At 37.3% G+C, this 24,502-nt stretch overlaps 1 protein-coding gene, 1 non-coding gene and 1 pseudogene across 5 annotated transcripts in view; 1 reads left to right on the top strand and 2 right to left on the bottom strand.

The window, feature by feature from the left end:
• The window catches only part of TAFA2 (TAFA chemokine like family member 2), a 661,692-nt gene that overhangs the window by 142,887 nt on the left and 494,303 nt on the right, over window positions 1–24,502 (top strand). The gene's annotated exons all lie outside the window — the stretch shown is intronic.
• Window positions 908–6,630, bottom strand: LOC130026837 (ankyrin repeat and SOCS box protein 8-like; annotated as a pseudogene).
• LOC130027060 (U6 spliceosomal RNA) lies at window positions 1,445–1,547 on the bottom strand. Its single transcript, XR_008792998.1, has one exon. It is a non-coding gene; the product is annotated as a U6 spliceosomal RNA (small nuclear RNA).

Here is a 24,502-nt window from a genome sequence, read left to right as displayed (position 1 = left end):
AGCTCATAAAATGCTCTCCCTCTCCCAAATTCCACCTCAGCCACCCCTTCATATAAATCAGTGAAAGCAAAGTTTCCAAACCAACTCAAGGAAATATAACTCCAAACTCTTAGTAGAGTGAGCTTACAATAGGTAATGAAGATGACCCCTGGGAAAAGGCAGCCCAGACTATCTATCCAACCCACTACAGCGAACATTTTCATCTGTAATGCAAAAGAGAAGTGCAATGTATTAGAATAGATATAACTACATCAGAAATTCTTAACTTTTAGTACTCAGGGCTGCTGAGAAACTGTTATGTTCTCTACTCTATGGAAAACAGCAAGACAATCTGTCTGAAATTTTGATCTACTGTTATAACCCTTGGGCACATCCATGGACAAGAGGCAAGGACAGCTGCTTACCCACGACATGACACTTAAGGAGTGCTGTTCAGTCCAATTATGAAAGCACACCCTTTCAGCGTATTTGGCTGCAACTGCTAACTGGTATTTTCTTTAACTTTCTCACATATCAGTTAAAATACTTCTAGTGGGATTCTTCTGAAATCACGTCTACAAAGAAAAACCAAACGCACATTCTTTAAATATTCTTTATTTTCCTAGAGAAATCTGGCTGCACTGTTGACTTTTTTTCCCCTTAAAGGGGAAGTGGGGGAGGGGAAGAACCTCTTCTTTTGCAGGGTGCAATATAAAAAGCAACAAACAGAAAACAAAAGTGAGGGATTTTTTTTTCTTTGGTTGTTTGGTTTGGGGAGGTGGCATGGTATGGAGGTGACTGTTGCGACGTGTAGCCTGGAAATATAAACTATACAACAAGAATGTCTGCTTCTCCAGTTTTCCAAGACAAAGTACTTGAGGGGAAACCTCATCCGGAGATGCCTGCCTGCTGGTGTGACTCTTTCAGACTATTCTATGAGTAGTAGGTACTCTTTGAGAGAAGCTGGCCGTGGAAGGCTCTTCACGGCATCTGGTAGATACTGGAACCCGAGGCTACGGTGCTCGGCATAACGAGATAGTGTTTTTAGAGTTCCTGGGACAGAGCACAGAGCAGTCAGTTTTTCACACAGCTGCTGGTCTCTGACAACTTCACGGGGCATGATGCCATTTTTCCTTAATTCAAAGTTTCCAACAGCTCTGTGGAGGACCTCAAAGCAAGAGTCCTCTTTCTCTGTTCCAAGTCCCCTGACTAGGAGAGCCACGAGGCAGGAGATGCATGTCTGGCCTTCTAGGTTGGTGAGCCTGACCTCTGCACCATAATCAAGAAGGATACTGACACTCTCAAGATTTCCCTTCATGGCAGCCCAGCTGAATGGAGTATCATTGTTATTATCCAGAGCATTGACAGAGGCCCCGCTCTCTAGGAGGGCCTACACACGTTCAACATTGTTCTTAAAGGCTGCCCAGTGGAGCGGGGTATCTTGGTTGCCATCCAGTGTATTAGGAAAAATACGGAACGCTTCACGAATTTGCGTGTCATCCTTGTGCAGGGGCCATGCTAATCTCTATGTGTTCCAATTTTAGTATATGTGCTGCTGAAGTGAGCCCCAGGCACTTCTTTTGAGTGCATATTAGTTCATTTTGCTGAAACCAAAATGTTTCATTGTGTCTTGGTTCCAGTTTTTGTCTTTCAAAAGAGAAGAATTAAATAAAGACACCCTAAGTAGGCTAAAATAACAGAAATACTATTAATTAAGGAGAGGTGTTCTAAGAGAGGTGTGCTTCAAAGGTTTAAAGAACACGTGAAAATAAAGAATATATTCTTTAGTCGTCAGAGTGGGCTAGCCCAAGTGGAATCAGTGCCCAGAATCTTTATTGGAACATGTCTTTCTTGTTCTTCATTTTTTTTTTAAGTTTTCCCAGGTTTCCCTGTCCTCCCAGATCTATATCCCTCGGTGTTCCCTCTGATTCCCCTCCCTTACACCATGTGCCAAGGCTTGGGGTTTCCCCCATGATTAACTAAGGAACCCAGGTAGGGGGAAAAACTGCAATGGAGATAAAAGTAACGTGGGGTCAAATTCTGGTTCCCCTTGTGTGTTCTTTAGGTGGGGAGGTCTTGGTGCCAGGGAGTCTTTTATTTTCTAGAAAAACTAATCTGCAGGAAACCTGAGCTTGGTCATCCTTGGATGACCCTCCTTACAGGGGGTGGTTTGAGGCAATTTTCACTGTGTCAGTATTCTACTGGATCCTTGGCCATTGCCTCTGGCTTTATGAGTCTTCTCTACCTACTCGTGTCTGACCAACTTGCCTGGGCTAATAGGAGATTAGATCAATCTTTAAATAATCATGCTGCTGAATAGTGCTAACTTTTGGTGTTTATTTGGTTTGGTAATGATCTTAAGGTTTTTCTGAATTCCTCTTTTGGCCTTATGGAAATCCCTTGACCTTCAGACTGAAGAATACTAAATGATTTTCATGGTTGCTTTTTCTTCTTTGGATAAAGGAAAAGAAGATTAAAAAAAAACTATGTCTTAAAAGTTTTTTTGTGTGTGTGTGTGAAAAGGAGAGATAGTATTTGGGTTATACCAACAGATTTTATTTTTCTCAGAATGTCAATCTGACAGTTTCTTAGGAAATCACACCTTTGTGTTTCCACATGTATTTCTTGAATTTTCATTTTACATTAGACTCTTAAGTCACTTCTAATTATGTAGAAGCAGAGCATTCCCTTGCCACTGTCAACTTAAAAGAAAAAGGATCTTATGTAAGCTTAGGTCCTCCTTTTAAAAATTATTTTATTATTATAAAGTTGTTCACAATAATTTATTATATTTAATACTTGAACACCAATCCCACAACCATTACACCTCCCCCGCACCATAGTTCTAATATTTCCACCCAACCTCCAAACTCTGCCTCTATAGCAGAACAAAAATAATTTATTTCGTGTTGCTTGTTATGAATAATCCTCTAAAAGTGATCCATAAAAGTTTCCTTAGAGGAAAATGTGTGAAGGTTGTTGTATTTCACCCTGGAGTCATTAAACCCTTCTATAAGAGATTACTAACATGGTGTTAAAGTTTGAGTCGTGTGTGTGTGTGTGTGTGTGTGTGTGTGTGTGTGTACATATACATATATTCCTCCTGAGATTGGTCGTTTCTACTTTAAATACTCTTGATACATCAGTGGTGTAAATTATGAGATGTCACGGCTGTGTGCTCTAGAAATTTTAAAATTAAAAATATGGTTGTACAGTACATTCACTTATGAGTGAGGCTCATCCGAGCCTGTGGAGAGCGGCCATGAGCTTGGCGGTGATTGGGTTCTGGAAGTTTTCTGTTTCTGGGGCTCTGTTGGGGTGGGGAGGAGAACTCATCTGCCCTCATGAGACAGCCTCACACGAAGTCTTGGAGGCATCTCTGTGGCATATTGTTCTACGTTGCTCTCTTCCAAGGCTTTATTTCTGAGTGTCAGGTCCTCACTTTTTTAGTTTTATTTTTTTGCTCTTGGTTCATGGTCATCTGTGTTCTGAGCTTACTTCGGACTCTGTGCTCAGTGACCACTCCTGGTAGTGCTCAGGAGACCAATGGGATGCTGGGGATCAAACCCAAGTCACCTGGCTGTGAGGCAAGCCCCCTGCTTGCTATAGTGACTCTCCAGCACTGACTTAGCTCCTCATTTTGATTTGAATTCTAACCCATAACAATGTGTATTTTTTGTGAAGCAAATTGTTTCTCTTTGGGGCTCTTTTTGGATATTCTCCCTGGGCTCTTTACCCTCTCTCCCTTAGCGGTGTAATTCCACCATAGTATTTAGAATCTTGTGGAACAAAATCCATTTTCACAATGTACATTTTCATCTGTTCATGAATAGAACTGCTGGGATTCCAGGAAAGCCAGTAACCTCTACATGCTGGTGGTTTCTTCTGGAAATTGCCAGTTTTTTTTTCTTCTTTATTTTATGGTCAGGTATTGAACTGTCATTTAGATGGCTTTCATCTATTGAAGTTATAAATATGCACGCATGAATGCTTAATCTAGATGGAAAATAGAATGTGGGTTTGTTGAATAGTCAGACAAGAAATATTAGAGTGAACCAAATGGAAATTCTAGCTATATTCTTGCATTCACTAGTTAGCACTGCTAATAGGCTATCACTGAAATATCAGTACTACAAACTTTGTGGTTTTTAAACTGGAGAGTTATGTTTGAGTCTTATGAATTCATTTTCTGTAGATATGGAAAATTACATGACTTGTGCTCAAAGTGTGATAATGTTGAGAATATAAGAACCCCAAATTAAACAGAGCTCACTGATGACAGAAATGTTCATTCCGGGAATACAGAGAATGTATGACAATACTACCCATTTAAGAGGATCAGTAAGATTTATTTATTTATTTATTTTTATTAGTGAAACATCATGAGGTACAGTTGTAGACTTACAAATTTTTGTGCTTGGGTTTCAGTTATACAATGATCGAATACCCATCCCTCCACCAATGCCCATTCTCCACCACCACCACCAGTCCCAGTATCTCTCCCACCCCCATAACCCCATCCCACCCTACCAGTGTGGCAGGGCATTCCCCTCCATTATCGCTCTCCTTTTGAGTTCTGTGGTTTGCAAAAGAGACATTGAGTGGCAATCTTGTTCGGATTATAGTCTACTCTCATCACGCATTTCCCATCCTGAGAGGAACCTCCCAACACCCTTTATTTGGTGCTCCCTTCTCTATCTGAGCTGCCTTTTCCCCTTAGCGTGTGCGGCTGTCCTCAGGGCCATGGAGTAATCCTGGTATTTTTCTCAGCTATTCTTGGGCGTTAGTCACCTATTTTGTTACTTTATGTTCCCCAGATGAATGCAATCTTTTTTTTTAAATTTTTATTAGTGAAACACTAATAAAAATCGCTGGAGCGATAGCACAGCGGCAGGGCCTTGCATGCAGCCAACATGGCCGACCCGAGTTCTATTCCTCCGCCCCTCTCGGAGAGCCCGGCAAGCTACCGAGAGTATCTCGCCCGCATGGCAGAGCCTGGCAAGCTCCCTGTGACGTATTCGATATGCCAAACACAGTAACAACAAAGTCTCCAATGGAGACGTTACTGGGCTCGCTCGAGCAAATCGACGAACAACGGGAGGGCCTTTACCTTTACTTTAGTGAAACACCATGAGGTACAGTTGTAGATTTACAAATTTTTGTGCTTGGGTTTCGATTATACATTATCAAATACCCATCCCTCCACCAGTGCCCATTTTCCACCACCATGGATAATATCCCTTCCACCCTTATCCCCCCATCCCACCCTGCCTCTGTGGCAGGGCATTCCCTTTTTTTCTCTCTCTCCTTTTAGGTGTTGTGGTCTGCAAAAGACGCATTGCGTGGCAAACATGGTCAGTCCATAGTCTACTTTCAACATGCATCTCCCCTCCCGGGAGGATCCTCCAAACACCCTTTATTTGGTGCTCCCTTCTCTATCTGAGCTGCCCTTCCCCTAGAATGCCTGGCTGGCCTCTAAGCTATGGACTAATCCTCCTGGTGCTGATCTCAGCTATTCTTGGGTATTAATCTCATATTTTGTTACTTTATATCCCCCAGATGAATGCAATCTTTCTATGTCTAACCCTCTCTTTCTGACTCATTTCACTTAGCATGATACTTTCCATGTAGTAACACTTGTATGTAAATTTCATGACTTCATCCTTTCTGACAGCTACATAGTATTCCATTGTGTAGATGTACCAAAGCTTCTTTAACCAGTCATCTGTTCTTGGGCACTCAGGTGTTTTCCAGATTCTGGCTATTGTAAAGAGTGCTGCAATGAACAGACAACTGCAGGTGTCGCTTCGACTATACTTTTTTGCCTCTCTGGGGTATATTCTCATTCTTGCTCCTTTATCAAAGATTAAGTGATCATATGTTTGGGGGGAGATGTCAGTATATTCAATTCTGTTCCATTGGTCTGCTGTTCTGCTTTTGTTCCAGTACCATGCAGTTTTTATTATTACTGCTTTGTAGTAAAGTTTGAAGTTAGGGAGGTTGATTTCTTCCATTTTCTTTTTCCCAAGAATTGCTTTAGCTATACGTGGGGGCTTATTGTTCCATATAAATTTCAGGAGTGTTTGCTCCAGTTCTTTGAAGAATGTCATGGGTATCCTAATAGGGATCGCGTTGAATTTGTACAGTGCTTTGGGAAGTATTGCCATTTTGACAATGTTAATCCTCCCGGAGGATCTGTAAGATTTATTGACTTTAAAAACACATGTGTATATATTTGTGTCTATCTTCATAGTTTTCATATATTCTAAGTTATAATCATGTCTTCTGTGTACTTTGAAACAACTGCTAATAGATTTTCTTGGAATCTTGCCCTCCAATGATTCATTTTCTTCATAGCAGCCAAAATTGCAAATAAGTTTGATCCTCTGAAATTTTGAAAGTTTTTTTAGTGTCCGTGTAGAGAAAAATCATGTAGTACTGGCTTGCAATGCCTCACCAATATCTTGTATTTTAATCTAAATTTGTATTACTAGGATTTAGTCTACTAGTCCTTATTCAACAGTTTTTCAAATGCAAGCATTATGTTGGCTTTAGGGACTTTGCTTTTGTTTTCCAGACTGCATGCCTTAAACTGTGTGCCCTCTCTTTCCCCAACACCTCAAACTTACCTTTATTAATTTTATGATTCATCCTTCTGATCTCAGTCAAATGTTTTCAACATCTGAGAAGCACTATTCCATTTTAAAACATTGTGGCAAACATTAACCAACCATCTTCAAGTGTATAGTCCAAAGTCGTTCAATACACTGACTCTTGTGCAATGGACACTACTGTCCATCTCTAAAACATTTTCATCTTCTCAAACTGAAACTTATACTCACTAAACAGTAACTCCTTCCTCCCTTTGATTAATCTATGGCACCCATTATTCCACTATTTTTGTGACTTTGAATACTCAAAGATCTTATAGTGGAGTCATATAGTAACTATTGTTTTGTGACAGGCCTCTATTGCAATACCTTCTTTAGATCTCTTAAGTTAGTGAAGTTTCATATTCTATATCTTTCACTTTCACTTTGGTCAGTTTATTTAATCTGGGGAAATACAGTCAAGGTTATGATTATTTATTCTCACATAAACAACATAAGCAACAAATAGGCCTTAAAAATCATCATTATATTTTTAGTAATTGATAGGAGGATGTAGAAAATTATTCTATCATTCCTCCTTCTTCAAGGAAATTTTCATACAAATGAAATGGTAAAAAAAGATAAAGAATATTAAAATCATCAGGAGGAAAACCAAAGAGCTATGTTTAAGACTAACTGCATATTTCTCAACAGAAACTATACAGCAGAAGGGAGTGACAAGAGAAGATCCCAGTCAAGAATTCTCTAACCAAGTAGGTAATCACCTTTATTTAAAGGAGGAATGAAGGCTTTTCAAATAAACCTTAATCACAAGAATACATTGCTACTTAACCAATACTCTGAGAAGTACTTTTAGTAAGCTTACTGTTTAAGTGAGAATTCCTCCAATAAATACTTCGGGAATTTCTATAACAAAAAGAAATCTCACCAGGAAGTAGCAGAAATACCTGCAAATAATAAAATATGAAAGACAAGATTAATAATAAGAATTCTAATTTTACAGGCTCTTTGACTATTACTTCCAGCCTGTTTAGAGAATTTAAATTTTCTACATGATGAAAAAAAATAACATAAATAAAATTTCTACAGTTTACTTCCAGTTCTAAAATATTTTAGTCTTTTAAAACAAATATTATTACTCTTGAAATTTCACGTGTAGTTACTCATATTATCTTATTTTTAATTACATTATTGAACATAATTACAGTAACTGTTTTCTATTATTTTGTTTAAACATTTAACTCAATTAATAATTCATATTGATTTCCTTTTCTCTTGAGAATGATTCATCTTGTCATAATTCTTCCATTGAATTAAAAATCATATTCTGGATAATTTATATATTTGATTCTGAGTCTCTGGGTTCTATTTTGTTCCTCTGCAAAATACTGTATTTGTTTCTTTTCAAATTATAACTCAGTTGGACCCACCATAAAGCCTATTTTTGTGTAGCAAATCAAATTTCTTCCTTTATAATTTATTGCGGGGTATTTGCCTCTATCTTTCCATCTGTAATTTAGGATCAGAAAAAAGAAATTAGGCAAGTTAATCTGGAAGACTTTTTATTACCTTCTTACTAGCCTTGTTTCCTGACTCCCTAATTCCATAAGTACTACCTTAAATTTTCTGTTACTCTATTTCAAAGTCTCCTTAATTTTTTTTAAAGAATTTGCTGCTCTTTTATTATTTTTTTATTTTAATGTAGGAGTATTGCTATTTATTCAGTCATTGATTAGGCTGATTGAATGGGGCATGAACTCCACCTTACTTTTCTTTTTTTCTCCTTTTATAAATTTATTTATTTATTTATTTATTAGTTGTGGAAAGAATATTTTGTTTTATTTAGGGTGAATAATAAAGCTAGACTTCAAAAAGATATACAATTTTAACTGAAAGTAATAAAAGATAGGAAATCATATGCTGGATAGAGATGAAATTCACTTAATTTAATTTTAAAAAGCAGCACAATAAATAAACTTAAAGTATATTTAAAAATATAGGAAAGAGGGTTCCTAAAGATACCCAAGCATAAATTTATTTATTGAATCACCAGGAGAGCAGTTACAAAGCTTTCGAGTTTATGACTTGGTATACAGTGATGAAACACCTTCACCAGTGCCCATTATCCACCACCAAAAACCCCAACATACCCCCACCCCAAACCCTTCTCCCTACCTATAGGGCAGATGATTTCCACATTACTCTCTCTCTACTTTGATTACATTCAATATTTCAACACCAGACCTACCATTATTATTTGGGATTTTACCCCAACACTCAAATCTGCCGAAAAGGCACCTGTAGACAATTTGTTTTCTATTGCTGATTATGAACAACATATGATGTCGTGCGGCTGCAGTAGTGGCTGTGTGATTTTAGAATTCTGAAATTTAGCAATTAAATCTGGAGGGATTTCTGCCCCAAACTGCTGGGGTCCGAGATTTGTTCCTGAGTTTCTGGGATCATAGCAGCTGGATCAGGAGTCAGAAAGGCCATTCCTAGGCAGCGACTTGGGGTCTCATTGGGGCAGGGAGGAAAGGGCAGGCTCCAACCCCATCCCATGAGGCCCCGCATGTCTCATCACTGAGGGCCCAAACCTGACAGTCCAATGGCCTTTAGACGATGGCAGTCACCAAGCCGCCAAGGGAAATAGGCCAAGGTACAAAACCTATTTCCACCTGGGGTGGCCCCATGCCAGTAACCTAACTGTGGGGACCAGATGTATTTCTGCCAAAAGCCGCTGAGTTCCAAGATTTGTTTCTGAGTCTCTGGGAACATGGCTGTTAAGCAGCTTGATCCAGAGCCAGAGAGGCCATTCGTGGGTTGCGACTCGGGGTCTCGTTGGGCCCCATCCCGTGAGGCCCATGTCTGTCATCACTGCAGACCCAAACCTGACTGTTCAATGACCCCTGGAGGATGGTGGCCACTGAGATGCCAAGAGGGAGCAGGCAGATGGACAAAACCCTTTCCCCACTGGTGTGGCCCGGCCGGTAACCTATTGCAGGGACTGAATGCATGTCAGCCAAAAACCTCTGGGTTTTGAGATTTGTTTCCGAGTCTCTGGGATCATGGTTGTTAAGAAGTTTAATCAGGAACCAGAGAAGCCTTGCCTCCAATTATATAGCTGAGCCAGAGGTGGTTTGTGGCTATGTCTCCCACACACCTAACTTTTGGCCGTTTACTTTATTGGTAAACTTGGCCCCAAGTTGTTGGGGTCTGGCCAAAGGCATAGCAGCAATTTGGGGTATCTAGAAGTCTGAAAGCACCATCTGACTGCTTATGCACTCGCCTCACAGGTACATATTGACCTGCTGGTGGCACCGTACCCATTCAAAGTTTCCTTAATTTTGATGATCCAGAAGATATTCAGGTTCTAATGAGAATATTTACCTCTTTTGAATTAAATGTTTCTTGCTCACAATCTAGAAATTGCAAAATAGAAAACCCATCCTATACCATTTTCTAAGTCTTTATAACTTTTCCAAATCTGCCTGCATCTCTATACGTTTCAGTGACTTTTGATGGTTGCAATTTTTGTTTCTGTTAATGTTTTATACAGTTTGTAGTTGTTATACAAAAGTACTAATGCACTATGAACTTATTTTTCCATAGAAGTTGCAGTTTTTAATTAAAGTGTAAATTCTTTATCATAACATATAAGGGCTATCAGAATCTGACTCCTGTCAATATAGCATCTTACTCCATTTTCATTGGCTTATGTAAAACTGGTCTTCCAAAAAATTTCAAACAAGTTCTCTTTTAGTATTTTTTCTTTCTTCTTTTGTTTAATATTTCTGATCCTAATTCTTCACTGGAAGTTCTTTTTTTAAAATTAAATTAGAATTTTATGTCAAAAATGAATGAATTCAACATGTTGCTAAAAAGGAAATTGAATGTACTATTTGGATTGATAAATTGCATGCACTGTAGTTGGGTTTAATAAATTATGATTTCTTTGAAGGTATAGGTTGGGAGGATTGAAGAATGGATCTGCGGTAGATGGATAGGACAGTAGAACCTGGAAAAATCACTTTAGTGTCTATGGAATGGGGGTGTGGGTTCCTGAACACAGGAAGCATTTGTTCTGGAGAAGCCTAATGAAGTAGAGGTCTGACAAGAACAACACGTGGATTTACTTTTTGTTGAGGTTGTTGCTTTGGGGTCATGCCTAGCAGTGCTCAGTGTTATTCTGGAGATGGTTGGGATATACTAAGGGGTCGGGGATTGAATCCTTACCTCAAGTATATAGAGTACATGCTCTGGGCCATGGAACTGTCTCCTATTTTCAAGAACATTCATGTAAAAAATTTTCTTATTGGGAGCAGTTATTGAGGAATTCCTACTTTGCACCTGCAGGCTAGGAAGATGTTTTAGAGGAATTGAATCTCTGCTTTGTATGTAGAAACCCCAGGTTCTGTGTACAGTATTGCATGGTCCCCAAGTGACCTAGTAGCACTTTGATGGGAATAGCTCATCCCAATCCATCCCCTTCAGATGTGGTCCAAAATCCAAAACAAACAAGAAATATTGAATTTGTGTTTGATGAATACAGTGACTTCTGCGTCATCTCGAATAGATTCCTCAGATAGGTTCTCTTTCTCTTTTCAAGAAAAGAGGCTTGAATATCATTTTAATTCAACTGACAAAAGGACTAGAGTTTGCATTTTCTGTATGACTCGGGTTGTAGAGTGCAGTCAGAAAGTCTTGGAAGTGTTTCAATTGATGTCAGCTTGTCTTGACAAAGTTTCCTTTCCCACTGATATATATATGTATATATATAAATATTTATATATAATAAATATCATAGATAAATATCTATATATATAGTTGTGAAATGCATTTTCAGCTCCCATATATGGGAAATGAACACAAACTATATGATTTGGATAATTTTTAGAGTCTTACTCAAAGCTGTGTCATCCAGATGTCTGTTATCACTACTGCTTCTTTGTCTTATCTTTACCTGTAGGTATAAGAGTTTACTGAGTCTAAGCCTGAGGCCTGCTCATTAGGAAGGAAAGATTCAACAGAAGGAAAAGAATCACTGGAGGGAGAACTTCCCTTGACTCTTTTCTTTTTCCTCCTTTTGGGGTATAGAATTTCTGTTCTCATAAAAATTACTGCAGATTTATGTCCAAACATTGCTTTAAGATTTGGGAAAACATTTTCAATTGTGCATTCGAGAATCCTTGCCTACATTTTGCGAATATGACTTTGTGCTGCTTTATTTAGCATCATTTGTATTATGTCTTTACCTTTGTCCTGTGCTGCTGTAATTAGAGATGAACAAATGAAAAATGCTAATGATTGTCATAATTGAGCTCATTATCTAAACAAGTATTAGACAAACTGTTAGGCATTAAAGTATCATGTATATAATTGGGAGGTGGTTTTGTGCTTTCAAAAAACCTTTCTTGTATGCTTTGGTTGAAAAATTACAGAAGGAAAAAGAAACAAAGAGGTGAAATAAAATATTAGAAAACCATAGTGCAGTTGCCAGATGATTTTGTCTCTCTTTGCATACATATTAGAGATTTTGATGAAAGGTTGGCTATTGTGAAAATGCACTGTATACTCATACTTAAGCCATAAATCTCTGGAATTTGGAGTTCAGTAAAGACACCTTGGGAATACTGATGTATCTTTTTTATATGTATCTTTTGAAGCACACAGACACAAGCATACACACAATGAGAATGAAACATTCTCCAAGTAACAGCTGGTTGTGAGGAATTTGAATTAGATGATGCAAAATTTAAAAAGTCACAGAAATGCTAAAACTACTACATAATTGAATTTTTTAAAAGATGTTTTTAGTGATGGAAATAATAGGTTGAGACTGATAAGCTAATGATGCTCCTTCTGTAGTTCCTCTTCTCACTGCCTGACAACTGCTATTTAAAGAAAAGGAATATTTAAAATATGTAAGCTGAACATATAACATACATGAAACTCTTATGCTGGAACTTTGGGAAACAAAGTAAAGTACTTAATGGCAAAATAAAATTTCATTTTTTATGATGTACAAGTATTTAGAGATAAATTTAATTTCGGTTTGCACCCACAAAAATATTATTCAGACTCAGTTTCACAAACGCTTGCCCCTGTTTCATTTTGTTTTGCTTTGCTGGCGGGAGAGATTTCTTTAGAAAGGTAGCGCTGCCTTTCTGCTTATTGAGTGAATTGCATGGGATGGGATGCTGGTGGATTCGTGAGCCGTTGAATAAAACCAATTTGATCTTGAAAAAAATAAGAGGCAGAGGCATTAGAAGTTAAAATCTGCTTTTATATTTGACATCTGCCCCCAAGAGAAATGTTTAGTTGGACTGCATAGGGTAAATAGTAAGCATCTTTCTGCTTTCTAAAACTTCTTTACGTGTGGAACTCTTTTCTGACAGATAACTGGATAGTTAGAAGGAGGAAGTGGGCATTACAGTCCCGGAAGTTGTAGGAAGGGAAACACATTTTTTACTTAAAGACAATATAGATTGCATCAGATATTGGTAACAGGTTCAGAACACGTTGGATTGCTACATCAGTTTATAAATCCTGATAACAAAACAAACAAACAACTTCCCCTACAACCATGAATTCCTGGTCGCTGTACTTTTTAGAAGACATCAGTGAGTATCTATTGGAGCTACAGAATATACTTAAGAGTTTCAATTCTAGGACTACATTGTGAGAGCATAGTTTCAGCTGAACCATTTATTGTGTGCCCTTTTGGACAATTTTTTATTGCCTTACTTTCTTAATTTGAAAAATAAAGATAACAATAGCAACTACTCTCAAAAGGTAATTGCAAGAATTCAGTGGGAAAAAATTCTCCTGTGAATGTAGGCCCATAGTTATTGGTATTACGTTAACTGTGCTTTTAAGTGAGTAAATGACACAAATTATTTTAAAATTGCATTGGATATTCTCCAGTTTTAATTGAAATGTTTCACTGTGGTGAGTTTATGACTGGTTATTATTTTGAGACATGATGTAATTACTGTCTTTGCTTCACTTCATAACCCATGTCAAAGGACTTTATTAGTTCAAGCATTCGGATACTTTTTGGAGACTGAATCAGAAATGGCTTGCTTTTAAAGTGCAAGTGATACTCTGCATGTGATACTCCTCATGTAGGCAGGATTGTGTCTTGTACTGGGGCTATCCCAGTACCCAGTACCTCCTTCTAAAATTTTATGTGGCTAACAGCAGGGCTTGATATAGGTTGCATTGACAAGCACTGACTATGTGTACAGAGCACGATAAATGAAATGGGATGCTTGTACACTCTACAGAAAAACAAACACAAAACCAAAACCTTCCTAAAGATGACAGAAAGTGCCTGAAGCCTTGTAAGAAGAAAATTGGAATCTGCACTGGTTGTATTCGTAACTTGCCAAAGAAAAAATCATTAAACCTTTCTCAGACTCAACTTTTTCTCCCTCTATGAAATGGAAAAAGTAATACACAACTAAGTTTGTGTGGACTTGAAAAATTATATTATGAATATGATAATCATTGGGAAAATAGTCAAGAAATTTAAAGTGATTACTTAGTTGCAAATATACAGTATTGTAAAAAAATGTATTGCAGAGGGGAAGACTTTAATGCTAAGAGCCAGTGGACTATTTGTCGATGATTTAGGCTTTTTTATTAGCTGTTGTAGAGACTGCTTTTTATTGGTCATTAACCTAAAATCAAGAAAATGTTTTTTCTCTTCTGTAGCCTTGTGAATTTATAGTGCTTATATTGTGTTGACTGGTAAAACACAATGGAAATCATTGCTTTTAAATTATCAGACTGAAGAACAGATAAATTCAGATATAATATATCTGCTTTGAATGAAATATAGATTTTTGCACTCTATAAAATTTATGTACATAAAAAATCTAAGAATCTCTAATATATTCCACTCTACATTTTTAGCTTAATTTTTTTCTGGTATTCCTGTCAAGAGTAATTTAATTTAGTGTTTGATTTTGTGGGAAGAACTATTTTAAGTATTAAGGGTAGAGTGGTAGGTGGGATTTTCACATGATGGACACAGTTTATATTATCTGGCATGTGTCCTCTTCTAACTCTTCTCCTTCAAAGCTGGGATTGAATTGGGACTATATTGACTGTAGGAAAGGAAGATTTTCTTTGTTGAATTGTACCTAACACCATCAAGTAAATCTTTAAAAATGACTGTCATATTTAATTCAATCCATATCAGTAGTGGTAGGGTGTTTGCCTTGCACGCAGCCAACATGGCCAACCTGAGTTTGATTCCTCCGCCCGTCTCAGAGAGCCTGGCAAGCTACCGAGAGTATCTCGCCCGCACGGCAGAGCTTGGCAAGCTACCCGTGACGTATTCGATATGCCAAACACAGTAACAACAAGTCTCACGATAGAGACGTTACTGGGCCCGCTCGAGCAAGTCGATGAACAACGGGAGACAGTGACAGTGACATATCAATAGTCTAATGGCATAAAGATTGGTGGTTCGTTCCCACCTGGAGACTCCAGATGTTTAATCACAAAATAAATGAGAAGCCGGAGCAGACTAGTGGTGTGGTATCTCTCACCCATCATGAGTGTTCAGTGGCCATGAGCCAATTCCCCCACCCTGGCCTGCATCCGCCATCAACAGATGCACAAAGGAGGGAACAAAGCCACTAGGCTGGTTGGTGATCGGTTGCTGTTTATTTCATTCTTCCCATGCTCTTGTTCCAGTCTCACACTGTCCCTCATTTCTGTTTCCTCCTGCCTCCATGCTAGTCTCTTCACGCTCCTTCTCGCAGTCTTAGTCTGATGCCCCTCCAAGCATTAGGGGTAGAAACAACACCTAGCTATAAACCATCAACATATGAAAGCCTTACCTGATCTCCTGGCTACAGGGTGAAATACCACCTAGCGTTTGTTTCTTCTTTCCTTAGTCCAATAACCATTTAAACATTCATCTTAATTCTACTTTTTAATATTAGTCATTTTGTATGGACACAGTAGGAGATTCATGAAGCTTTTAGGGTGGCTTTCCTAGGGACATCTTGCTATAGATCCCAGACTACAGTGCTCAGGCCAGATTAATCTTTCCTAACCTAGCAGGATCCTAATCCAGTTGTTACTCTTTGGATCATGACAGAATTTGTCCATAACCATGCTCTTAGCTTATAGTTAAATATGTGGCACTTGGTCTGGCCCATTTGGATGCCAGAGTAACTCACAGTTTGCCCTGGGTCCATCCAGTCCCTCTTTGGGACCCTGCTTTTGGGGTGCTAAGAATTAAGGGCAATTGAAGCTTAAGTGGAGAGAACAGATGCCCAGGAGTGAATATTATTCGGGGTCAATTAACTCACAAGTTACCAAAGCATAGCATTAATTGTCTTCCTGTGTCTATGCAAAAAGGACATTGCTCCAAAGTAAACTATGTAAAAGGGCATAAGAGAAGGAGGAAAGCAGTATTTCACTTACAAATACAAATCAACAGAGTCTGCTTTGGGGATAAAGGTGATTGACTGCTTAGGGAAGCAGAGCACAGAGAAGAGGTTAAAGATAAACCCTCAGGAATGGGAGTGCCTTGGGAGCACTGTGATGGGTGCTCCCATTTGGTGTCTCTGGGTGCTCCAATAAACCTAAGATCCCTGTGGCCAGGGAGAAAAAAAAAACCAATGTTATCCTACAGAATACCACCAAATTTGCATGAAATGAATTTCCAGCATAACAGTCTTCAGAAAAAATAAGGTTTGAGTCATCATAGACTCTGACATTTTACTATTAAGCTATAATAACGAAAATGTGACACTGGCATAAAGCAGACATAAAACAATAGAATATAATTGAAAAATAATTAAATCTCATACATGGACATTTAAATTTATGAAATAAATAAATCTTTTCATATATGGTCAGTTATTTTAGGACAAAGAATCCAAGAATATAAAATTAGGAAAGAAAATATTTTTTAATAAGTAGTGTTGGAAAAACTGGTTATTCGTACCAACTTGTAAAAGAATGAAATAGTAACACCTTCTTACATTATGCACAAAAGTTCACTCAAAATGGACCAAAGATTTAGATGTTAGACTCAAATCCATAGTATACAGGAAAAAAAACTAGGTAAAATATGATGATATTCGCGTTAGAGGTGTCTTCAGTGATTTGACTCTACTGGTAAGGAAAACAAAAGTAAAAATAAATAGGATTACATCTAACTTGAAAGCTTCTGAATTGAAAAAAATCCTGTTGAATGTGAGAATCTATTTGAATATCACAGCTGACAATGGACTAATGTATAGGATCTGTAGTGAATTCACATAACTCAATAGCAACAAAGTACAATCCCATCCAAAATAAACAGAAGGGCTGACTAGACACTTCTCCAAAGAAGATATATTATATAACATATGGCTGCCTTTCTCAGCTGGGGTCAGATAGGTCCTGGTGGACTCCTAGGACATTCCAAATGGGCCACAGGTAAAAAAACCACATGAATGTTGGAATGAAATTAGTAGGTTAACTGGTAGACTAGGGGATACACATGAAGGAAACAAGACCAGAAGGGACCACCGTTGGATAAAGGTTGTCAAACATTGGTCTATGGGCATATGAAAAACTGCTCATCATCACTGTTTACCAGGGAAATGCAAATAATAATGCCAATAAGTACCACCTCACACCTATGAGAACACCCTTTATCAAAGAGACCAGAAACACTAAGTGATGGCCCTCTTCACTATTGTTGGAATGTAAACAGGTTCAGCCTTTATGAAGATCAATATAGAGACTTCTCAAAAATTAAAAATAGAACTACCATAGGACACAGTACTTCTATTTTTCGGTGTCTATCCCAAGAGCATAAAAAACTCAAAGACACATGCCCACTTATGTTCATTGCAGCACCACACACACACACACATACACACACACACACATTAAACAAGCTCTGGAACTAATGTATGTGCCCAATAATGACAGATAAGTACTTAAAGAAGATGTGGTATATGCAGTCTGATTACTGCTTAGTTATAAGAAAAGGTAATTTTTTTCTTTTAATTTTTGACTTTAGTCACCATAATTGTACAATGGTAGGGTTTCATGAATACAATATTTCCAATATCACACCTCCTACCAAAGTGTTTCCCTCCACCATTGTTGTAAAGGTCACCTCTCAAATCTCCCATGTCCCCATCTCACTGCCATGGAAAAGATAAATTCCTTACTTGCTACAAAATGAGTGGAATTAGAAGGGATAATGCTAAGAAAAATAAATCAGAAAAAGTAAGATAAATGCCAGATGATCTTATTCATATGTGGTATATGAGGAAATAAAAGCGAGGGAATAGACAGTGTCCATTGTATTTTTCCAATGATAGAACTATGTTACGTGTGCACTTGTTGGCAGTGCTATGAAATACCTTTGTGTAACAAGATTATAAATGCAAACACCATTGTAATCATTACCCAAACTATAACAAAAACTGTAAATTGATTAAAAATTTTAAGTAAAATAAAAGAAACCTGAAGTTAGTGGGGACTAGGGTGAGCTGATGTCCTTTGGATAATTGGATAATGGTGGAATGATATTGGCAATTTTATGGCTGATGCTGTGTGGTAATGTGTACCTACATTTTTACACTTTTCTTAACCAGCGTTACCTCAATTAAAAATATTGGAAAAGTAAAGGGGACTGTATTTTTTCTGGACAATGAGATTCAGAGAGAGTGAGAGGTGCTTGTTTTGTTTTGTTCTATTTTGGTCACAAAGGTGGAGGATCACATGGTGAAGAATGGGCTGGCTTCCAGGAGCTGAGAGCAACCTATGGTGACAGCCAACCCCAAATTAGAAACAATAGTCCTGTAACTGTGAGGAAACCGTGCATTACCACAGAAATGTATGGGCTTAAAAGAGGAGCTGAGCTACAGATGGGAACATAGGCTGGCTGACACTGTAATTTTAGTCTGTGAGACCTGAATAGAAAAAGCAGTCTCTTTGTTTTGGACTTCTGACCTACTGAACTGGGAGCTAATAAGTTCTTTCTTTCTTGCCACTTAAATACCTTTAATTTTTCAGATCAAACTGAAAAAAATTGCAAAATAATTTGATATTTTTGGCTAAGGAAGCAATGTTTGGCAATTCTCCTCCACCCTCAAAAAAAATACAGATGACTAATAAGTATAAAATTTTTCTGTTAAAGAATGGGAAACTAACACCCAAGAATAATAGAGATAAGAACCAGAAGGTTTATTCCACGGCTTGGAAGCCGGCCTCAAATGCTGGGCAAAAAGACAGCTCAGATAAAGAAACACCAAGTAAAAGGTGTTTGGAGGACCTGCTGGGGTTGGGAGATGTGTGCCTAGTGTAGACTATAGATCGAACACAATGGCCACTCAATGCTTCTATTGCAACACCCAAAAGGAAAGAGAGAACAAAAGAGAATGCCCTGCCCCAGAGGCGGGTTGGGGAGGCGGTTTGTGGTGGGGGTAGTGGGAGGGATACTGGGATCATTGGTGGTGGAGAATGGGCACTGGTGGAGGTATGGGTACTCGATTATTATATGACTGAAACACAAGCACTAAGGTTTGTAAGTATGTAACTGTACCTCAAGGTGATTCACTAATAAAAAACAAAAACAAAAACAAAAAAATAAAAAGAATTTTCTTGTTAGAAATAAAATTAATAAAAAATTTAAAAAATATGATTTTTTTGATTAAAGTAAAATTCTTTCACTAAAAAATATGCAGTGTCACTAAGAATATAGACAAATACTCTTTCAGAGCTGGGGGTTTGGGACAGCTGTGTTTGAGTGTGTCCACAGAGCACAGCCTTGAAAATGTGCAGACCAAAATTATACTTCTATATACTGCAGAAAATAATAAAAATATGTACACAATTTAAATATAACTTTACACATTATATTACACTCTAAGAAACTGGAGACAGTTTAAGAGTGAACTGTTGAATAAATTGTAGCACAGCAAGATAACAGGATACTAAAAACAATGGTGTACATTTATGCATATCTACTGACATGGGAAATCAATATATCATGCAAGAAAGAAGCAAGTTCCAAAGGTACAGTATATGGTAGATCACTTGAATTCTATGTGTGAGGCCATGGAGTTAAGCCCCAACACAAATAACAATTTAAAAAAGCAAAATATTATCACACTTGTTTAAAAAAAGCCAGACATGTTTTCACATATATGCATAAAATATTGAGGAGGATATATATCACATTATCACTGACAAGTGTTAATATTGTTTTAACATCCAAATCTATGGCAATTCAGGATGCACAAGTAGAGAAAGGGAGGAAATTAAAATCTCCAGAATGATGAAGATGCCTTTAGCATGCCTTTTGATTCAAATTCTGGGACCACCTTCTGGGAAAACAGAAAGAGAAAATTGAACAAGAGTAAACTTTTGAAACTTGCAATATATGGAGGCACACATACACAACATGAAAACATGTATGTGTCTGATAGTTGAATGTAAGCAGATATTCAAAAGTATCTGAGTGTATGAGATCAGTGATTAATCCATATTTTTCTTTTTGAGAATAGGCTAATTTGTAAAGTAGATGTTAGTGTATGGTTCCTGGAGAGAAGATGTTGGAGAAAAGGATGGCCGTAGGTAAAGACTCAGACTTGAGAATACATTCTGATCTTATAAACTGCATAAGACCCTAGAGAGAGAGGCTATAGCTTTAAGCTAAGGAATTGTTTTCATGAAAAGTTTTGAAGCATGTACAAAAGCTGGACTGCATGGATCTCCAGAGGCCAAAGTGAAGTAGAGCCAAGGATTGTAATTTTCTTGCCTCTTTGTGTTAAACATAGCATTGCTTTGGTGATGAAGGAAATGGGTACTGATGATTGTACCCAGAGGAGCACTGATGAAGCACTGAATGGAAGAATGAAACTCTTGAGAGAGGGAAGCCTAGAAGATTATTTGGATGGGGAAAGGCTATTGAAAAAGCCGATTTGGGGCATGTTGATTCTTAAGTTCTTGTGATACAGAAATAGAGCTTATAAAATAGGGTCGGGGAGCTTAGAATGAAGTTCTGTTGAGGATGTACATTTTGGCAATCAAAGTGTTGATGCAAGTAGAATTAGTGGACATAGACTGATTACCGAGAAAATGTATATGGCACAACAAGAAGAAACTCTGAAAGAGAATTATTACTTAAAAATACTGATACATGTTTAGAGAATTTAGAAGATGATAGGAGCCAAATGCTTTCTAGCAGCTAAGGAAATAAAGAGGCTTTATATGCTTATAAAATTCTTTCTATGCTTTATAGTACTTGTTACATAGTGTTAGGATTTAATTACCCGGTCATTAACATAAATTTCTTTTCAGAAATCAGCCATTCTCTATGCCGATCATCATTTCTTTACCCTCAATATTGTTTTTCTCTTAGCAATCTAGAAAGATGCTACCAAGCCATTTCTTGTCTGCAATTAAACAATCATTAATTGCTAATTTAGGAAGTGACTTTATTTTTTAATTTACTCTATGCAAAAGATAGCTTAGGCAATAACATTGAACCAAAGTATCAGTGAATATTTCTTTGTCAATTAGTGAAAACAGAACACAGAATAAAAGCTTATTATCAAACCCCATTCATATGTTTCACAGCTTCTAAAATCTCAAGTGTCAATTAGTTGAAAGATGTGTCTTTTAACTGTGGGTTTTAAGGAGTGATTTAATCAAATCAGTCAACAATAATTCTGTAGGTTGGTAATTAATGAATTTAATAATTTAACTGGTGTTGAATGATTCCTTTAATCACTGGTGTATCTATAAGTAATTACTAAGGATTTAAAGAATATGCAGATTTTTTAGTTTATTAAATATCTCTAAGTTGGTCATCTAAAATAATTGATTGTATACAACAAGATTAGACAGGAGGAATTTAAACTTTAATTGAGAGCTTCATTTCAATTGTAATTCTATGTGTGCATTTTTCCCTCCTCTTTACAGATTTCAGCTTCATATTATTTTTCTCCAGAGATGGATGCTGCCCTGAGTAGCTATTTACATCTTCAGGCCTTAAGAATATGGTCTTAATTGTTTACTAGCCCATGAGAATACTTCAGGAATAAGGAAAAAAATCATACCTTTTTCCCTTTGCTCTCAACTATTATGCAACTACTGGTTAGTTCTGAGTAAAAAGAATCATTGGATGTTATTGTTTACTCTCTCCTTTTGGAGGGGGAGAGGTTTAGGAAAATTATTGTTTAAATATGGCATGAGAAATTCTCTTGTAATCCTTCTTAGATTTTGCACACAAATTTACATGTGGCATCTAAACTGAATTAGAAAGAGAATTTGAAAGTATTGTGAATTGAAAGTATTGTGAAAATATTAGATTTTATTGAGAGAGATATCAGGAAAACTCTATGGAAGTTGAAAAAATATTATGGTACTAATGGTCACGTCAATAACAAACTTCACTGAAATTCAGGGCAAAAAGTGATTTAAAAAGCTATATAGATTTTACACTGGAAATATTTATTTGAAAAAATCAATTTCTGTATCTGATGCCTTAAATCTCATTGAGTTACCCTGCTAAAAAAATCTATAGATAATTTAGAGGCTTCTCCCTAGACATTTCAAATTTCAAAATAATCATGTTATTTTTCATTCTTCAGTTCTCTGTTTATTCCACCACTTAGGTTTATTTTATTTTTAGGAATAACATAGATTATATCAGATATCCTCACATAAAAATATGTAAGAAAATTGGGTTATCAATTATAATTTTATATGGTGCACCGTATAGTAGGTAGTGTTAGTACTGCTGTATAGATCTGAGTCCTTGTACCCCTAGGCATGTGCTCAAAACATTTGAGCTGTTTCCTTTATTCAAATTGGCTTATTTTTAAATATAACATTAGGCAAAATTCACTACCCTTTTGCAAAGTACAGTTGTATTAGCTCAAGTTATCAAGTCAAACATTAGCTGAATCATAACAACTGCATGTTATAGTCTGAAAGGCAACAATTTTAATTTAGGTCCTTTTATGCCAATTGATAGCTGCATACTATTTGAAACTTATGTAGTTGTTCTGAATTTTATCTTAGGATGCACAAAACAAGGAGTATAATGAATATCCATGGGAATGCTTTGGATTCACTTTATAAAGCATACCATTTAAGTTCAAAACCATATTATTGAACTGTTGTTTATCAATAGCAATATAAAAACTAGAAAATGATAAGTTTATTAGAACTATTTATGTGTTCTTGGTAATTTGGTTTAGACCCGTTCTTAAAGTGTTAAGTGAATTACTACGTGTACAAAAAACCCCACGAAATTGCAGATTGGTTATTCATATAAAACAATAAAACATGATGTATACATGCACATTTATGTATGTGTGAAAGACTGGAGCAGTAGTACAATAAATAGTGGCACTTGCCTTGCATGTAGCCAACATGGATTCAATTTCCAGTGCCACATATGGTCCCTGACTCCTTCCAGGAGTGATCCCTGAGTGCAGAACTTAGAGTAAGTCATGAACATCACTGGGTGTGGTCCCCCCAAACAACCAAAATTTATATATGTCAATAACTCAAGTGGTCCAGAACAGATGAGTGGATAAAGAAACTATGGTTTATCTACACAATAGAACACGATGCTGCTATTAGGATAAATGAAGTCATGAAACTTGCTTATACATGGATGAACATGGAGAGTATCATGTTGAGTGAAATCAGTCAGAGGGAGAGGGACAGGCATAGAATGACTGCACTCATTTGTGGGATAAAAATAAAAACATAGTATGTGAACAATACCCAAAGACTGTAGAAATAAGGGTCAGCAGTACTGTTTGTAATAGGAATATTGTGACAAAGAGGGAGGGCGAGTTCAGTTAGGACAGAGAAGGGACCAGGATGACAAAGATAGTTGGAAATGGCCACTTTGAACAAAAACTGAGTACTGAAAGGAGGTAAACTGATATGCATGTATCATACCTCTTTTCAGTAACAGTATTCAAAACACATGAAAATGAAAATGAGAGAGAGAAGGAGAGAGAGAGGGAGAGAAAGAGAGAGACAAGGAGAGGGAGATAAAAACATGATTGCTATAGAGGCAGGCTGCAGGGTGGGGCAGGGGATGTCAGGAAGGAAGGAAAAGGACACTGGCGGTGGGAATTGTGTACTGGTGAAGGGATGGGTGTTGGAACGTTGTATGAGTGAAAATCATGAACATCTTTGTAACTGAATATCTCATGGTAATTCAATGAAAAGAAAATCCGACAGAAATCTCTCTCTCTCTCTCTCTCTCTCTCTCTCTGTGTGTGTGTGTGTGTGTGTGCGCGTGTGCTTGTGTGTGTGTGTGTGTGTGTATGATATTAATGAGGGTGGCTTAAGCTGCTGCAACAAGTTGACATCAAAATAAAGGGGTTGGGGCTGTGACCTGATGTTTGAGTACCAGCAGAAAATGTATATGCCTGTGAGCATGCATAAGCATGAATACCTTCACTCCCAGATACAACGAGGATAAAATAAAATAACCATATTTAATGTTTTCATCTGACTAGCAACTCTGTGTCTTACGCTATTGAGAAGCAGGGCTGAAATGGTCGTTGTAGCTATGAGGAAGTCGAGTCTGATGTGGGTTCAGTGATTTCCACTCAGGTGATGTGGAATTGCTGCATTGCAGTTGCACATACTTCCCTGATGAGAACTTGCACATGTGACCCTATTTAAATTCTAGGGAGCCAATATATAGCCATATGTAACTATCAGAAGAATAACAGGTTTTGGGTATAGTTTGCACCAATGATAGATGCTGCCCTTTCTTCTTTTCCAACACAATGCACAATAAATGCAGCTATTTACTTAAGTGACATACCATGAAACTAGTATGCTTGTGTCTGATTTACTCTCTGCTTAAGTGATAGCAGCCATTATATAAACTTTTCATT

This window comes from Sorex fumeus, unplaced genomic scaffold (assembly GCF_029834395.1).
Source record: "Sorex fumeus unplaced genomic scaffold, SorFum_2.1 ptg000035l, whole genome shotgun sequence".
NCBI lineage: Eukaryota > Metazoa > Chordata > Mammalia > Eulipotyphla > Soricidae > Sorex > Sorex fumeus.
Note: the sequence above shows the minus strand (reverse complement) of the source record. Positions and strands in the feature narration are given on the sequence as shown.